Source organism: Arvicola amphibius, chromosome 6 (assembly GCF_903992535.2).
Source record: "Arvicola amphibius chromosome 6, mArvAmp1.2, whole genome shotgun sequence".
NCBI classification, from domain to species: domain Eukaryota; kingdom Metazoa; phylum Chordata; class Mammalia; order Rodentia; family Cricetidae; genus Arvicola; species Arvicola amphibius.
In genome coordinates, this window is record NC_052052.2 from 39,671,352 (window position 1) to 39,690,758 (window position 19,407).

A 19,407-nucleotide genomic window follows, 5' to 3' on the forward strand; every position below is an offset into this window, starting at 1 on the left:
TGCAGAATATTTGTGTACACTGTAAAAATGTGTCTCTGTAATTGAGATAAAGAATGTCTATAGAGGCAGCTGATTGGGAGTGGACGGTCAAGAGGTCAGTTTTGAACAAACTAACTTCAAGTTACCTATTAGCGATGGAATGTTAGCAAATGTCTAACAGCTAGCTGCTGAGGAAAAAGAATGGCATGTATGTATGTGTATGTGTGGGGTGTGTGTGTGTGTGTGTGTGTGTGTGTGTATATATATATATGGTGTTTGTGTATATATATAACTTTACTGATAGTGAGATTTGTTACACAAATAATAAAATGTACAGTATTCCTTATTGAGAATTAAATTAAATTTTAATTAACCTTCTAATGGGTTTAATAAAGAGCTGAATGTCCAATAGCTAGGCAGGAGAGAATAGGCAGGATTTCTCGGGAGAGAGAGAACTCTGGGAAGAAGAGAGGCAGAGAGACACGGAAGAGGTTGAATGTACTATTTAGAGCAGAGGTAACCAAGCCGTGTGGCAGAATGTGGACTAATAGAGACAGGCTAATTCAAGTTATAAGAGCTAGTTGGGAAAAAACCTAAGCAAAAGCCAAGTCCTCATAATTAATAATAAGTCTCTGTGTGGTTATTTGAGAGTTGGCAGTACAAAGAAAGACCCGCTACAGGTTACATAGTATGCTCAGTTTTCAAAAGTTTATCTAGGATGTGTGCTTGGGATACCTTGACTCTGCTGTATGTCAATACATAGTTTTAAGTAAAATATTTATGAGCACCTGCCAGCTGCCAAGCATTGTGTGTTGAACAAACATCCAGTTGGGAACAATTCAGATTTAAACTATGACGTGTGCACAGAGAATAAATGACACCAGGTTGTCACTCGCCTTTACTCTCAACTCCACACTCTGTCTTCCGAGACCCCTGCTGCTGGGTAGAGCATTTGTTTGTTGTTTCCCGCTGCTCCCAGGAGTTATAAAATTGGATGGCAACACACCGTTTGCAGAAAGTGTTCTACCATGCAGTGGAGACTTCTGCCACAACCTCAGTTTGTCTATCAATTTGTGGTTTGGACTTGGGCAAATCTCTTCCTCTGTTTGGGTCTCAGCTTCCCCATTTCGAGAATCAGAAGTGCTTCTGCCTTGAACCTTTCACGCAGCTTCCCTTATTTCCACCCAGGAAACTTTGGTTCCGTGGGAGTGACTTGATCAAGGTCACACAAGAGGTATCAGCAGCGGAGTTCAAGTTGGCCCACATTTACGGAGTGCCAGGCAGGGTGCTAAGTGCTTTAGGTATTTAAATAACTGAGCCTGCCGAGTCCTTCCCTATGGGCCTCTAGACAGAGCTCTGTTAATTTCCCCAGAGAAGGTACAGGGAGAGCCTGCGGGAACTGGTCAGATGCAGTAAAGATGTTAATAGGAGTGATTTCAGTTATAGGGTAAGACAATACCTCCACCTCCATGCTTGGCCTCTAGATAAGAAAAGCCAGATGGGGCCCACTCCTTTCTATTTGCAAAGGTTGTCTATTGCTCTAATATTTATGCATCTGGAAGATCTGATAGAGTAACCACCCTTATCTGTGTTCATGCATGATATCATGCAATGGTTACCACACCATAAATAAAACTTTATATTCTCCTCTGTGAAAATATTTGTTATTATACAATATTAACAGCTACTGTTGATAATTTACTCTCTGCTAACCACCAAGGATTTCATATACAAAAACTCACTTAATCTTCATTAAAATCCCAGGAGGCAGGAGCTACTATTAGTACACACATTTTAAAAGTAAGCAGATAGAAGCACAGTTATAGTTCTTGTCTTAGGTCAGTGGGTTTCAAACATTTTAAATGAACCCCCCCCCAAAAAAAAACTAGTTTCATGGTATTTTATAGCAGTGTACTAGGCTCAACTATATGAAATTTTCAGCGTGTGAGTGTGTGTGTGTGTGTGTGTGTGTGTGAATATGCAAGCATGTATGGATGTCAGAGGACAGCTTGTGGGAGTCAGTTCTTCCTTTCCACCTCGTAGATCCCTGGACTCAAGCTCATGTGGTCAGGTTTGGCAACAAGCACTTTTCCTCACTGAGCCATCTTGCCAGCCCCATGTTTTCTACTAATTTTTTTTCCCTGTGATAGTGTGAATTACTAAATTAATCCCATGACCCACATGGGTGGCTACTTACCATTGGAAAAAACAACCCCCTAGATGTTACATGCACCAAATACACACCAAAACTATGCTGAAATTCCTAATCTGTTGTTTATGTAGTGCTGAGAACTGTACCCAGTGTACATGTTAGACAAGCTCTCCACCACTGCCTCCCTACCCCTAAATCATAACACTCTCTTTAGTGTGAACTGTGGCCTCCTGTGTCCCCTGTATGGGGTCCTGTGCTGCAGTGTGCAGGCACATAGGCAGTGATGGAGTCTCAATCATGGTTGAACCTTAGAATTGCCTGGAAGACTTTAAAAACACCACACTGAGACCTTGTGCCCAGACTTCCTGATTCAGCTGGTGGAGGGTAGAGCCTAGATGTGAGCAGTTTTCCAAACGTCTGTGTGAGCCAGAGATGCAGGCAAGACTCAGGATTGCATGTTATGTGCTTCATTCTAGGAAAGCACGGAGCAGAGGATTACTCAAGGAGGCTCAGAGAGAGTCTGGTGTTTAACTTTTGGCTTGTTGTTGTTGTTATATATGTATGCGTGGATGTATTTTGGTTTTTAAAGACAGGGTCTCCAAATTGTGGTCCTCCAAATTGGCTTCAAATTCACTGTAGAGTGTATGTGGTGGTTTGAATAGGAACAGCTCCCTTAGACTCTTGTGTTTGAATGCTTGGCTGTAGAGGAGAGTGGCACTATTAGAAGGTGTGGCCTTGCTAGAGTAGGTGTGGCCTTGTTGGAGAAAGGGTGTCACTATGGAGTCAGGCTTTGAGGTCTCATATGTTCACATTACACCTGGTGGGGTACACAGTCCTCTCCTGCTGCCTGTGGATCAAGATGTAGAACTCTCAGCTACCTCTCCAGCACCTAGATGCTGGGATTACAGGCAGATGACCCCACACTGGGCCTCGCATTATTTGCAGTGCTGGGGTTGGAACCAAAGCTTCATGTGCACCAGGAAAGAGGTTTAGCACTGATCTTCACTCTGGCCAGAGGTGGTTTCGAGTGGGGTCCGTATGCTGGAACCCTCGATTTGCCTACCTCACTACCTGTCTCAGTGAAAATGAGAACATCACTGCTCCAAGGTATGGTTGAGGAGACGTTAGGGTTTTTTTGTTTTGTTTTGTTTTCCAAACAGGGTTTCTCTGTGGAACATTCTTGGCTGTTCTGGAACTCATTTTGTAGACCAGGCTGTCCTGGAACTCACTGAGATCCACCTGCCTCTGGCTCCCAAGTGCTGGGATTAAAGGCCACAGCTGCCACCACCACCACCACTGGCTTTTTTCAGTTCTCAGCCTTAATCTTCCTGGATTTATCAGTGGCATTTGACTAGTTCATTGCTTTCCACCCTGGAACAAATTTGTTAGTTCCTTGGCCTCCATGACAGCGTACTCTGAGCTGTTTTGTTCTCTTTCTGGCTAAACTTCTCAGCCTCTCCCTTCTCGTTTCCCTAATGTCTTCATCTTCCTGATACTCAATGCTGAAGTCCCAAAGGCTGTTCCGTACTTCTTTTGTCTGTCTCTACCAACTCTCCATCTTCTTCCAATATCCTGACTGTAAATATTCTGCATGCTGTCCACGTCCAGATTTATAGCTCTGAGTTAGATCTCTTCCAGTTCTTTACTCCTATATTCAACCTCACCACACTAAAGAATGATGTTCTGGGCCGGGCGGCGGTGGCGCATGCCTTTAATCCCAGCACTCAGGAGGCAGAGGCAGGCGGATCTCTGTGAGTTCGAGGCCAGCCTGGTCTACAAGAGCTAGCTCCAGGATAGGCTCTAAAAAAAGCTGCAGAGAAACCCTGTCTCGAAAACCAAAAAAAAAAAAAAAAAAAAAAAAAAAGAATGATGTTCTGAGCCAGCTTCTAAAATCAGGTGTTATTTTTTTTTGAGGACTTTTGTAAGCCCCTTGTTAGTTAACCATAGCCATTACTAAAAATTAAATTATATAAATGGAATAAAGACAACATTCAAAGCCTGAGTTGGGGATACAACTCAGTAACACACACACACACACACACGAATTTTCAATAAGGAATACTGTACATTTTGTTATTTGTGTAACAAATTTCACCATCAGTAAAGTTATATATGTACACACACACCCTATATATATATATGTATATATATACACACACCCCATATACACATACATACATGCCATTCTTTCTCCTCAGCGGCTAGCTGTTAAACATTTGCTAACATTCCATCACTAATAGGTAACTTGAAGTTAGTTTGTTCAAAACTGAACTCTTGACCGTCCACTCCCAATCAGCTGCCTCTGTAGACATTCTTTATCTCAATTACAGGAACTTTATCCTTCCAGCTGCTCCACCCAAGAACTCTTGTCATCTCTGACTCTTCTCTTTCAAACTCTAAATCCAACCTACAAGAAATGCTTTCCCAAACTGGGTTGCTGCCTGAGATGATCAAGCCTCACAGGATACTCCAGTCAAGACTTGATCATAACTCTAAATTTTCTTTAGGTCCCCATAAGATTATCAGCACCCTCAACCAGCTGGAAGTAGCCTGGAATACTATGCCCACATTCCCAAAAAATGGACTATGAATATTTTCTTTTGTTTAAAAAAAAAAAAGAGGTGGAAGTGGTCCTGGAGAATTGTCTGTATTCTGTCAATCATGTTTTAAATAAACGCTGATTGGCCAGGCAGGAAATGTAGGTGGGTTAACCATACAGGAAGTAGAGGCGGGGCAATGAGAACAGGAGTATTCTGGGAAAAAGGAAGCTCTTTCCCGAGTCCTACCCAGACCACTGAGGAAGCAGGATGTGACCTATCCCACTAAAAAAGGTACTGAGCCATGTAGCTAACATAGATAAAACTAATAGGTTAATATAAGTTATAAGAGCTAATACAAAACCTGAGCTAATGGGCCAATCAGTTTATATCTAATGTAGACTTCTGTGTGATTCTTTGTGGCAAAACAGCTGTGGGAACTGGGCAGGACAGAAACCCCAACAAGCCCGGCCCTCATGTTACACTGGGTGGGTGGTGGTGCTGCACGCTTGCAATCCCAACACCCGGGAGGCAGAGGGGCAGGTAGGTCTCTGAGTGTGAGGATAGCCTGGTCTACAGAGTGATTTCTAGGGCAGCAAGGGCTGCACCAAGAAACCCTGTCTGGAAAATCAAAAACAAAGAGAAAAAAATTCTTTCCCTCAATCCTCTGATTGCATCCTACCACTCCAGAAGACCCTGCATATGGAGAGTGGCAGAGTCTCTTAACTAGCTTCTTTAGAGCAACCACGGTAATTCTGCTGAAACATTCGAAATTGCATTTCCTGAGCTGGGAATGTAGCTCCATGAGAGAGTGCTGTCTACCACACCCAGGCTGTGGATACAATCCCTAGCACCTAGAGTAAACAAAAAGAAGAAATGTCAATTCCCTCTTTAAAAACCATTTAATGGGCTGGGCATGGTGGCACATGCCTTTTATCCCAGCTCTTGGGAGGCAGAGGCAGATGAATCTGTGAGTTTGAGGCCAGTCTGGCCTACTGTAGCATGAATTCTAATTGGTTTTAATAATTAAAAAACCAGAGTTTAATATTAGGGGGTGAAAGCTGAACAATCAGAGAAGCAGAGCAGCCAGCCACTAGGGTTCTTACTTCTCCAAATGCTCAGATGGAATAGGCAAGATCCTGTCTCTGCGAAACCTCAGACTGAATCCTGAGCTCCTGTCTCTTCCTGCCTTATGTTCCTCTCTTCACCCAGCCATATCAGTTCCTGTCTTCACCTCCTTAGTGATGGGATTAAAGTTGTGAGCTACCACTGCTTGACTCTGTTTCTCTTTTAGTCTGATTCGATTTCTTGTAGCTCAGGGTGGCCTTGAACTCACAGAGATCCATCTGCCTCTGTCTCTTGAGGGCTGGGATTAAAGGCATGTGCCACCATTGCCTGGCCTCTATGGCTAATTAGTATTGGCTAATTAGTGGGGCTAGCTCCGCACTTTGATCTTCAGACAAACTTTATTTGTTATAACACATATAAAATATCACCACAATCTACAAACTGAGTTCCAGGACAGCCAAGGCAGTTACACAAAGAAACCTTGTCTCAAAAACAAAACAAAACAACAACAAAAAAAGAAATGCTGGGCAGTGGTGATGCATACCTTTAATCACAGAGACAAGTGAACCTCTGTGAGTGTGAGGCCAGCCTGGTCTACAGAGCGAGTTCCAGGACAGGCTCCAAAACTACAGAAAAACCCTGTCTCAAAACCAAAGCAAAGCAAACAAACAAAACCATAAAACAAAACCCCTTTAATAGATTCTGGTCTCACTTAGAACCCAAGGCCAAGTCTCTACAATAGCTTATATGAAGCTACAGTGTATAAACATTCCATTACTTCTCTGACGTCACTCCCTTCACTCCTGCTAACTGGCCTCTTAGCTGGGCTTCACATACATGGCACATGCTCTCACGTCAGGTCCTTTGCACTTGCTGTTTCCACTGTCTGGAATATTCTTCTTCACTTTCCGTTTGCTCTCCTACATTCTTTCAGTCTTTGCTCAAGTACCATTTTTTTCCAATGAGGTTGATGATGACATAAATGATGAGTTGACATAAAACTGCCATCACCAAAAGATATGAAATTAGAAGGGGAACTGCTTAACTTTTCATTATTTAGTGTATGCACATGCATGTGTGTCTTTCTCAGTCATTCTTCACTTTTATTTGTTTCTTCTTTAGAGATCTCACTGATACAACCCTGACTGGCTTGGAATTCAGTAAGTAGACTAAGACTGGCCTCAAACTCATAGAGGTTCATCTGCCTCTATCACCCAAGTGCTGGGATTCCACCACAGCCCACTTCTTTACTTTAATTTTGAGACAAGGGTCCTCACTGAACCTGGAGCTCACTGATGAAGTCAGGCAGGACAACCAGCAAGCCCTAGAGATCCCCCTCCTAATTCTCAGCAGTGGAATTACGAGTGTGTTTTGCTGCTCCCAGCCTTTACCTGGGTGCTAGAAACAGGACTCAGCTCTTTTTGCTTACATGTCAAGCTCTTTATCAAACTAGCCATCTCGTCAGCCTGAAATAGAGACTTCCCTGTCAGATGAGGTGACCAGTGGACGTAGAGAGGAGAACAAGACAGGGTGAAGGGGACTGAGGATGAACACACACTGTATATTTGTGTGCAAATGTCATAATAAAACCCATTCCTTTGTACAAACATATTGTGATAGTGTGGTAGTTCAAAATTGGCCACCATAAGTTCATAGTGAATGGCTCTATTGGGAGGTGTAGCTTGATGGTGTAGCTTTGTTGGAGAAAGTGTGTCACTGTGGAGGCTGGCTTTGAGGTGCCATATATGCTCAAGCCACACCCAGAAATTCAGTTCACTTCCTGTTTCCTGCATATCAAGATGTAGAATTCTCAGCTACCTCTCCAGCATTATATCTGCCTACATGTTGTCATTTCCCACCATGGTGGTAATGGACCTCTGAACTGTAAGCCACCCAATTAAATGTTCTCCTTTATAATTGCTATCTATGGTCATGGTGTCTCTTCATAACAATAGAAACCCTAAGTAAGACAAAGTTGGTATCAGGGACTGGGGTATTGCTGTGATAGGCCTGACCATGTTTTTGTTGGAGGAATTTGGACTTTGGTACTGGATTAGGAAAGCAGTGGAATGCTTTAAGCAATGCTTAATGGGCTGTACTAGTAGGAGCATGGAAGGCAATGATGTTGAGAATGCTTTGAACTGTGATGGGGGGGCTGACTGAAGTGGTTTCAGAGAAGAATTTTAGTATATTGCTTAGAGATCGGTCTTGTGATATTATGGTGAAGAAAGTGGCTGTTTTTGACCTTGTCCAAACAGTCTACCTGAAGCAAAAGTGAAGAGATTTAGATTAACTCCATTACCAGAGGAAATCTCAAAATAATCAAGTATAAATTCTGTACTGTGGTGTAAACAGAGACTATACTTTCATTGCCCGGCCACCCAGACTCAAATAACCATACAGAAACTATTAATTATAACACTATTTGGCCAATAGCTTCGGCATATTCCTAGCTAGCTCTTACATTTTAAATTAACCCTATTAATCTATGTATTCTGACTAGGCTGTGGCTTACCAGTAATGTTCTGGTATCTTTCTTCTTTGGCATTTTTCTCTTTTGGTAGCTACATGGCTTCTCCTTGACTCCGCTACTCTCTATATATCTCTGTTCAGATTTCCTGCCTAACTTTACTCTGCTAAGTCATTGGCCAAAACAGCTTTATTCCTCAACCGATAAAAACAACACATATACAGAAGGACATCCCACATCACTGTGTTTACTGGTGTTCATGCTTACAAAGATTTATAAAGAAAAGAAGCAAACTGAACAAGGAAAAATACAAAATGAGAAAAAGAAAGGAACACCAGGAAGTCAAATGGAGCTAAGTTCTGTGTTCAATGATATAAACAGATTAAGAAATAGAATAAAGGGAGTAGTGACCTCAGGGCAAGATCCCCCCAGCTAAGTTTCCAATTTGTGAAAAGGTATTAAAGAAAATCTTAGAGCCAAATGTGGTGGTGTATGCCTTTAATCACAACACTCAGAAGGTAGAGGCTGGCAGATTTCTTAGTTTGAGACCAGTATGGTCTACAGAGTGAGTTCAAGAATAGTCAAGGTTAGGCACTGAAAGTAGCCATCAAAAACAGAAAGCCGATGAAGATGTAATTGAACAAGGAGTCAGTGTTCCAGCCTCAGCAAGCAGCAGAACATGGCAACTTTGGTCTCATGGTTCTGACTTTAGAGTTAAGGATAGAAGAAAGGAAATGGATGGAACTAAAGAAAACCATCCTGAGTGAGGTAACCCAGACCCAGAAAGACAAACACAGTATGTACTCACTCATAAGTAGATATTAGATGTAAAGCAAAGGATAACCAGACCACAATCCACAGTACAAGAGAAGCAAAGCAACTAGGAGGACCCTAAGAGGATTGCCCTGGGAAGGGGAAATACATGAGATCTCTTGGGTAAACTGGGCTAAAAGGGAGGGGATATGAGATAGGAATATGAGGGATTATGATGGTTGAGTTGGGGGAGAGGTAAGGAGAAGGAGAACAATGAAAGAGATATCTTGATAGAAGGAGCCATTATGGGACTAGGGAGAAACCTGGTGCCAGGGAAACTCCCAGGATTCCACAAGAATGACCCCAGCTAAAACTCCTAGCAATAAAGGGTGCCTGAACTGGCCTTCTCTTTTAATCAAATTGGTAACTACCCTAATTGTCATCATAGAACTTTCATCCAGTTCATCTAGTAACTGAGGGAAGCAGATGCAGAGATCCACCGCCAAGCACTGGACTGAGCTCCAGGAGTCCAGTTGAAGAGAGGAAGGATGGACTATATAAGTAAGGGGCATCGAGATCATGATGGGGAAATCCATGGAGACAGTTGACCTGAACTTGTGGGCGCTCATGGGCTCTAGACCAACAGTTACAAACCTGCATGGGACCAAGCTAGACCCTCTGCATGTGGGTGAGAGTTGTGTAGCTTGGTCTGTTTGGGGGCCCCTAGCAGTGGGACCATGACCTATCCCCGATGCATGACCTGGCTTTTGGAACCTATTCTCTATAGTGGGATGCCTTGTTATACCTTGATGCAAGGGGTAGGAGCTTGGTCCTGCCTCAACTTGATATGCCAGGCTTTGTTGACTTCCATGGAAGGCCTTACCCTTTATGAATGGAGATGGAGAAAGAGAGGATGGGGCACAGAAGGGATGAGGAGGGAGGGAACTGGAGGAAAGGATGGAGGGGAAATTGTGGTTGGCATGTAAAATAAATTTTAAAAATTTAATTAAAAAAAGAGTTTTTTTTTAAAAAAAAGAAGGAAGAGATTATGGAATTTGCCTCCATAACTAAGGAAAGCCACTGAGACCAGGCATGTGTCAGGGATATCCCTGAATGGAGGCTAGAGAGGTCATTGAATGAAGCTGTGAAGTTGAAACCTGGGTTGCAATGGATATGCCAAGATGTTAGAGATGCCAGAGCCGTGAGATACCTGCTGAGGAAAGATATTCCTGCTGCTAACAGGGAGTGGAACCAGTTCAAGAGAAAGAAGTATGTTTCAGTCAACAAACCTGAAAGGAGTTGGAGATCTGAAGAGCGTTTTGACACCAGACTGGGGATGAAGAGTTTGGAGTTTGCCCAGCTGATTTCCAGTCTTACTTTGGTCCAATATTTCCTCACTATGCCCCCTTCCCTATGGTCTGGAATGATAAAATGTTTATCTTGTACCATTATATGATGGAAATATGTGACCAGCTTTCTGATTTTGAATTTATAGGGGATTACAGTTAAGAGATTTCATGTATCTCACTCAGAAGAGACTTTGAATTTTAAAACATTGTTGAGACTGTAATAGACTATGGGGACTTTTGAAGTTGAACAAAATGCATTTTATATTATGATGTTGTTATAAGCTTATGGGGGTCAGGGATTGGAATGTGGTAGTTTGAATGTATTGGCCCCCATAATCTCATAGGGAGTGGCACTATTGGGAGTTGTAGCTTTGTTGGAGTAGTTATATTCTTATAGGAGGAAATGTGTCACTATGGAGGTAGGCTTTAAGACCTCATATATACTCAAGCCATACCCAATAGTTCAGTTCACTTCCTGTTTCCTGCATAACAAGAAGTAGAATTCTCTCAGGTACCTCTCCAGCATCATTCCACCTAGTGCTGCCATGTCCCACCATAATGACAATGGACTGAACCTTTGAAATGTAAGCCACCCAATAAATGGTTTTCTTTATAAGAGTTGCCGTGGACATGGTGTCTTTTCATAGCAATGGAAACTTTAACTATGAAAGATAACAGTCTTGGTTATCAACTTGACAATAAGAATGTGATCCTAAGCCGGGCGGTGGTGGCGCACGCCTTTAATCCCAGCACTCGGGAGGCAGAGACAGGCGAATCTGAGTTCGAGGCCAGCCTGGTCTACAAGAGCTAGTTCCAGGATAGGCTCTAGAAACTACAGGGAAACCCTGTCTCGAAAAACCAAAAAAAAAAAAAAAAAGAATGTGATCCTGTAATTTGGGATAGAGATCTGTGGAAGGACCCTATTGAGGATGAGGACTTTGAACCAACAAATTCTCAAGGGTTTGTCTCACCTGAGGAAGTAGTCTTTCCACCCTCAACAGAAGAAGTACTCCCATCCCCTGAAACATTATCTTTTCCACCTTTGACTAAGGAATTTAATCCTTTTATAGTCTCCTAATGCAACAGTGGACTTTCCCTGAAGGAGATGCCTGGCAAGATTATACTACTGATTCTTCTTGGAGCCCACCAATAGTTGCCTCTAGACCTATAATCAGACTAGGCTAAGCAGACTCCTAGGAGGGAGGTAGAAAGTACAGTCCCTGAGGAAGTACAAGGCACTACTAAAGAGCTGGGAGAATGTGTGGGAAAGGATTTTAAGGGTGTGGGATGATGGTGAACATAACAGAGAACTAAATCAAGCTGAGTTCATTGATCTGGGAAGTCTGAGTTGAGATTCTAAGTTTAACGTGGAAGCTTGCACATTTTAAAAAGGTTTCAAAGTTTGTTTGGTTGGCTGAAGCATTTGTCAAAAGATGGCCTGCTGAAAAGGAGTTAGAGACACCTAATATCCCTTGGCTTAGTGTTGGTGAAGGGATTTGAAGGCTCAGGGAAGTGGCTGGAGAGATGGCTCAGAGGTTAAGAGCACTGGCTCCTCTTTTAGAGGATCCGAGTTTAATTCCCAGCACCCACATGGCAGCTCACAACTGTCTGTAACTCCAGACCCAGGGAATCTGACACCTTCACACCAATGCACATGAAATAAAGTTAAATAATATATATATATATATATATATATATATATATATATAGAGAGAGAGAGAGAGAGAGAGAGAGAGAGAAGGCTCAGGGAAATTGAAATGCTGGATTGGGTATGCTGCATAAATCCTCATCCTCCCCAGTGGGAATACCCAGAACACACACCCTTCACTAGCCCTGTAAGACAGAAAATGGTGAGGGGGGGTCCACATTTCAAGAGCTTTGCTCTTGCCTGTTCCATGTGCCAGACCTTAGGGTTGGAGAGGCTGCTGCTCGGTTGGAGGAATGAAATGAATGCAATGGGTTTAAGTGAGCCCTGAGATAGCAGGGGCTCACTATCAGGTGGCAGTCGTGGTTATTGTAATAGACAACATAGACAAAGTAATGTCCATAATGGCCTAAGCCGTAATGGTCAGCCCAGGAGAAGAGAATTTTATGGTGACATGACTTGTATGAATATTTGAGGCTGGTTAATCAATCATGGTATTTCTAGATATGATATAGATAAGAAACTTACTGCATTTTTGTTTGTTTTATGTAAGCAGAAATATTCTCAAACAAATGAAAGAAAGGCTATATGGAATAGAGGTCAAAGGGCATCTCAGCTCGTGAACCAATTTCTGACTTAAGGTAGTTTGCAGGCCCAGAACCCCTATAATGAAGGGATGGCCAGGTTCCTCTGAGGAAGGACCTTGATAAAATACCTAAGAGTTTTACTGTTAGGCTTTCTCAATCCTTCCCCAGAGGGACCTTTGGCAGTTTATAAGGGTAATTGTACACTGGGGGAAAGGGAATAATCAGCTATTCTGGGTCTGCTGAATTCTGGTTCTGAATTGATACTGATCCCAGGACACCCAAATAAATATTGTAACCAGTTGGTTAAAATAGGGGCTTATGGAGGCCAGGTGATTGATGGAATTTTGGCTGAAGTCTGATTCACAGTAGGTCCAGTGGGTCCCTGAACTCATCCTGTGGTTATGTCCTCAGTTCCAGAATGTATAATTGGGATAGATACACTTAGAAGTTGGCAGCATTCTCACATTGGTTCCCTAATCTGTGGCGTGAGGGCTATTATGGTTGGAAAGGCTAAACAGAAGCCTTTAGAGCTGCCTCAGCCAAGAAAAATAATGACTCAAAAACAGTATTGCATCCTGAAGGAATTGCAGAAATTAGTGTCACCATCAAGGACTTGAAAGACGCAGGGGTGGTTGGTGGTCCCCACCACATCTCCCTTTAACTCTCCTATCTGACCAGTACAGAAGACAAATGGATACTGGAGAATGATGGGTCCCTACTGGAGCAGATTAGCACATCTCCTAGTACACGGTCTGCAGCTATTGATCTAGCAAATGCCTTCTTCTCAGCACCTTCCCATAAAGACCCCCAGAGGCAATGTGCTTTCAGTTGGCAAAGGCAGCAGAGCACCTTTCCAGTGTGCCTCAAGGATAGATTAACTCTCCTGCTCTGTGTTCTAACGTAGTTCCAAGGGATTTTGATCATCTGTCTCTTCCACAAACTATCACATTGGTGCACTGTTTCAAATGAGTAGGAGGTAGCCACCACTTTAGATTTCTTGGTAACATATATGCACATCAGAGGATGGGAAATACACCTAACCAAATTTGTAGGGCCTTCTAAGGCCCTCTACCTCAGCGAAATACTTAGGAATCCAGGGGTGTGGGACATGCAGAGACATTCCTTCTAAGGTGAAGGATAAGTTGTTGTACCTGGCCCCTCCCACCACCAAGAAAGAAGCTAGTGGGCCTGTTTGGATTCTGGAGGCAGGCATCACATTCCTCACCTGGGTGAGTTATTCCAGCTCATTGAGCATGTGCCTCAGAAAGCTGCTAGCTTTGTGTGGGGCCTGGATCAGGGGAAGGCTCTTCAACAGGTCCAGGCTGCTGTGCAGGTTGCTCGACCACTTGGACCACATGATCCGGAAGACCCAATGGGACTTGAGGTGTCAGTGGCAGAGAGGGATGCTGTTTGGGGTCTTTGGCAGGCCACCGTAGGTGAATCACAAAAGAGACCATAGGGATTTTGGAGCAAGGCCCCTCCATCATTTGCTGGCTACTTTCCCTTTGAGAGACAGCTCTTGGCCTGTTATTGGGCCTTAGTGGAAACTGAACATTTAACAAAGGGCCACCAAGTTACCATGTGACCCAAGCTCTGCCCATTAGGAGCTGACCCACAAAGCCATAAATTAGGACATGCACAGCAGCAACTTATTATCAAATAGAAGTGGTATATATGTGATCGAGCAGGTCCTGAAGGCACAAGCAAGGTGCATGAAGTTGCCCAGATGTCTATGGTTTCTAGTCCTGTTACAATGCCATCTGCTGCCAAGCATGCACCTATAGCCTCATGTGTTGTGCCCTATGATCGGCTGACTGAGGAAGAGAAGACTAGGGCCTGGTTTACTGATGGTTCTGATGTTATGTAGGTACCACCCAGAAGTGGATAGCTACAACATCATGATCCCTTTCTGGGAGAATCCTAAAAGACACCAGAGAAGGAAAATCTTCACAGGGGGCAGAACTTCAGGCAGTACACATGGTCATACATTTTGCTTGGAAGGAGAACTATGTAATTGTTCACTGACTCATGGTGGTAGATTGACTACACTGGAGTAGATCCTTATTCTGGCTATGGGTTTGCTTTTCCTGCACATAATGCTTCTGCCAAAACCACCGTCCATGGACTTGACTGAATGCATTATCCATCATCATGATATTCCATATAGTATTACTTCTGACCGAGGGACTCATTTTACAGCCAAAGAAATGTGACAGTGAACCCACAATCATGGAATCCAGTGAATCCACAATCATGAAATCCACTGGTCATACCATGTTTTCCATCATCCTAAAGCAGCTTACATGCTAGAAAGATGGAATAGCCTTTAGAAGACAAGCTTACAGCATCAGTGGTAGCACCCTGGAAGGCTGGGGCAGGGCTCTCCACTAGGCAGTATATGCTTTGACTCAGCATCCAATATTATGGCAATGTTTCTCCCACAGCCAGGATCCATGGGTCCAGGAATCAAAAGGTGGAAAAGGGAATGGTTCCACTCACTAGCACCTCCAGTGACCCATTAGGAAATTTTTGCTTTCTCTTCCAGTAACCGTAAGTTCTACTGGCCTAAAAGTTTTGGTTCCAGAGTGGGAAGTGCTCTTATCAGGAGACACAACAGTGCATTGAACTGGAAGCTTGGAATTTCCCCTAAACACTTTGGGCTTCTGATGTCCTTAAGTCAACAGTCTGAAAAAAGAAATGACAGGGTTAGTAGGGGTGATTGATTCATATTATCAAAGGAAAATTAGATTGCTTCTCCACCGGGGAGGTATGAACGATTATGTCTAGAGTGCAGGAGATCCTTTAAAGTGTCTCTTGGTGCCACCATATCCTGTGATCAAAGTCAATGGGAAACTTCAACAGCCTAATCCAGGCAGAATGACAAAGGGCACAGACCCATCAGGAATGAAAGTATGGGTACTCATCCAGGAGATGAGCCACGATCTGATGAGGAGCTTGCTGAGGGTCAAGGAAATACAAAATGGGTAGTAGAGGAAGGTAGTTATAAATACTAGCTAAGGTCATGTGACCAAGTTACAGCCATGAGGATTATAATTGACGTGAGTCTTCTGAAGTATTTGTTAAGAATATGCTTGTATCGATGTTTGTTTTCTCTCCTCAATAAATCATGTAATGATTCTGGGCAGTGGTGGTTACACACCTTTAATCCCAGCATTCAGGAGGCAGAGGCAGAAGGATCTCTGTGAGTTTGAGGCCAGCCTTGTCTACAAAGCAAGTTCCAGGAGAGCCAAGACTGTTACCCTGAGAAACCCTGTCTTGAAAAACAAAACAAAACAAAATTTATCATGTAATGCAACATCAACTAAGAGAATATCTGGTTATCAGAGTTAAGTTTTGAGATACCAAAAGAATGTCCTTCAAGGAATATTGTCATCTATTCTAAAATTTTAATATAGTTTCAGTTGTACAAGAGATAGTTATTTTATATTAGGCATAATTATGGCCTGCTTATTGTTTTATTTGCAAATTAAGCCTGACATAAGGAGATCTGATTGTCAGGTTGACAAGGTGTGGACTTATGATGGCTATTCTTGGTTGTCAACTTGGCTACATCTGGAATTAACTAAAACCCAAGCAACTGGGTACACCTGTGAGGGGTTATTTCTTACTTAAATTAAGCAGAAAGACCCACTTTTAATCCAGCTCATTTGAGGTGGGAAGATCTACCTTTAATCTGGGTCACACTTTTTGCTGGCAGCTCTATAAAAGACATGGAAGAAAGAAGTTTGTCCCTTTGCCTGCTTGCTCTCATTTTCATTGGCAAGTCCATTAGAGCCTACTTCAGGATTCCAACACACGATGACTACTGGACTCTTGGACCGTCCATTGGAAGACAGCCATTGTTGGGCTAGCTGGATCACAGGCTGTAAGCCATTATAATAAATCGTGTGTGTGTGTGTGTGTGTGTGTGTGTGTGTGTGTGTATGAATTCATTCATTCAATCAGTTCTATTCCTCTAGAGAACCCTGACTAATAGATATATACACTGATAATAGAAAAAGAACACGTACTGGAGGGAATGGAAGAAGCCCTCAGTGAGTGACGGTGTATTTTGGTATGAGCAAGTCCTGTTGAGGACTCTGATACCAATTGGCCCATGGGAAACTGGGAAAGCCATTATCTATGGACGAGGCTCAAAAGGGATGGCAGAGTTTTCTTCAGGGCATTGGGTAAGAGTGTTTACGGTGGAGTAACCAGTATGTGCAAAGACTAGCAACTGCAACTTCCTCCTTTAGGATGCTGACAGCCTGAGACTGCTCGCCTACAGAGACCTTCTAGGAAGACTAAGCCAACCCTTCCCCCTGTGCTGCACCTAATAAACATGCTAAGATTTACAGTTGCAGTGATAGCAGTAGTGTTTAAAAAAAAATCATTGGGTGATGGTGCGCTCACATTTAATCCCAGCACTCCTGAGTCAGAGGAAGGTGGATCTCAGGGTTTGAGACCAGCCTGGTCTACAGAGTGGGTTCCAGGACATTCAGGGCTACACAGAGAAACCCTGTCTCAAAAAACAAACAACAACAAAAACAAACAAACAAGCAAACCCCCCCCCCATCATCCAGCTTCATTGTATGTGTGTTTGTATGTCTGTCTTTTCTTCATTCCCTTGCCACCCTGAGCCAAGGTTCTAGGACCCAAACTATGAGGGACAGGGCACCACACAGCATCGCGATCCCTCTTCCTCCCACATACCCCTCTACCCTATTTCTCACCATCTAAAGTACTATAGGTTTCCTATTACATGGTTTAGTTTTTAGTCCTTTTTCCTCCAACGGGAACATAAATTCAATAATTTAATTTTGTTTGTTCACTATATTAAAAACTCTTCAGATAGCTTCTTATTAGGGACTCAATCTGATGAACAAATATTGTGAGATTCTTAAATATTCATGAATAATGTTGTTGAGCTTATTGTAGGAAAGAGGAGGACTAGGGATCCTAGAGTGAGTGCCCAACCCTGTCACGTGCTCAGCTGGGGTTTGGTGTCATTTTGTCTGTGTCTTCAAGTCTCCTAGCTGTGAAATGTGCCACTTGGAAATAACGCCAGAAATATGCAGTGGACTGAGACTAAGGTGACAGATTACACTTCGTCGGATAAAATCAATAGCATCTCGTATCAGTCACCAGAAGGGTTACGAGAAAAAATGAACATTTATTGCGTACCTAGTATATAAAAAGCATACAAAGATGATCCAGACATAGGCCTTCCTTGGAGGTGATCCTAGCCTAGTGGGCAAGGGAAATAGACAGCTATACAACATTGCTGTCAGCTCAACTGTTTGTGCTAATAAGACCCATCACAGGCCTCCAGGCTCCCACAAGACAGGGGTAAAGAGGCAGAAGGGCAGGGGACTTGCTTAGGCCTTCGCCTTGCCTGGAACACCTTTGTCCTGTATCCCACCTCTGAGGACAAAGCAGTCTGCTCGTGAAGAGAGAGGCTAACGATCACACAGAAATCTGAGGACCTGGGTTCCAAATCTTACTGCGTAACCTTGTACGCAGCTTCAAGTCTGCTGGTTACAACCTGCAGAGTGACACATAGCACACACAGCCTTTCCCCAGCTGGCCCCGAAGACTCATCTGCTCCACCCCTTTCTTATCCTAAGCAGCCAAACCCTCCCCTTATGCTCTGTGCCTTCATTGACACAGCTCCCCTACTCTGACACCTTTGCTTGGCCTTCCCAATTATGACAGTCCCATTGCTCTCTCTCTGGCTCTGCTGTCACCATCTCTGGGCCCTAAAGCTCCAGTTTCCTCTCCCCCAGGATCTGTTCTTGCCTCTTCCTGTCTACTCACCACAGGGAAGCCAGAAGGATCTGTCTTCAGTATGAAGGACTTTATTATGATGCTTTTCCTAGCAGAAACAAAAATAGAACTTCATTTCTTGATTTAAAGCCTGTAATTTTTTTCACAGCTCACCTGGATCTATATAGACCAGGTTGACCTCTAACTCAGGAATCTACCTGCCTCTGTTCCTCAAATGCTGGGATTAAAGGCATTAGCTACCATGCACCACAAGCCCATAAACTTTACTATGGCCCACAAAGCTTTTTGATACCCTCCACCCCGCCCCACCCCCACCCCTGCATTGTTCTCTCCACTCCAGCCAAAATACCCTTTCTTGCCCAGTGTATCATGTTTCCCTCTCCCTGGCGACCTTCGCGCATGCTTCCTGCTTTTACTTGAATAATGTCTACTCATTTGTCGGAGTTCAGTTCAAACCTCCTGTCGTTCCCCCAACCCGCTCTCAGCTTTGTCAGGTACTAACTTGCCATAACAGTGTTTTCAGAGTTAACTGTGAACGACTTAGTGCCCTATCTCCCTCTGAATAGGGACCACATATCTTGCTCATCACTGCGCAAGAGGCACCTCGAGCTGAATTTGGCATAGAACAGGTACCCCAAATGAGTAACGCACACTTAGTCACCAATAGATGCTCAGCCCCTTGTGAGTATCAAAGAGGTTTTCTGTGCCTGCGAAAACAGTGTAGTGTGCTGTCCAGATCGCCTGTCACTAAAGACGACATTCCAGCTGCTAGCCATGGTAGTGTCCACAAAAAGCCTTTAGCTGTCAGCTGCTCCAGATATGGAGCCTTCTTGGCTCCTGTCGTGCCTCTTGCCAGGAGACACTAATCAGTGATTGGCAAGGCCGCAGTGTAAGGGTCTGCTATCTCGGAGACCCGCAGGGTGAACCCAAAAGCAGTCTCTCCTAAACCGGAGTCCAAACCGCTGCAGATTCAGGCTCCTTTGCCTTCTCTGACCTCTCCATCTTAACCTAAAGTTCGTACACATGGTTCAGCTATCCAAGTGTTTCCCATCATTTTTCTATTATAGTTCAGTACTCTCG

The 19,407-nt window shown here is 43.5% G+C and overlaps 1 pseudogene; it reads left to right on the forward strand.

The window, feature by feature from the left end:
- Positions 1-3,024: 3,024 nt before the first annotated feature.
- Positions 3,025-18,454, forward strand: LOC121677223 (annotated as a pseudogene).
- Positions 18,455-19,407: the final 953 nt, after the last annotated feature.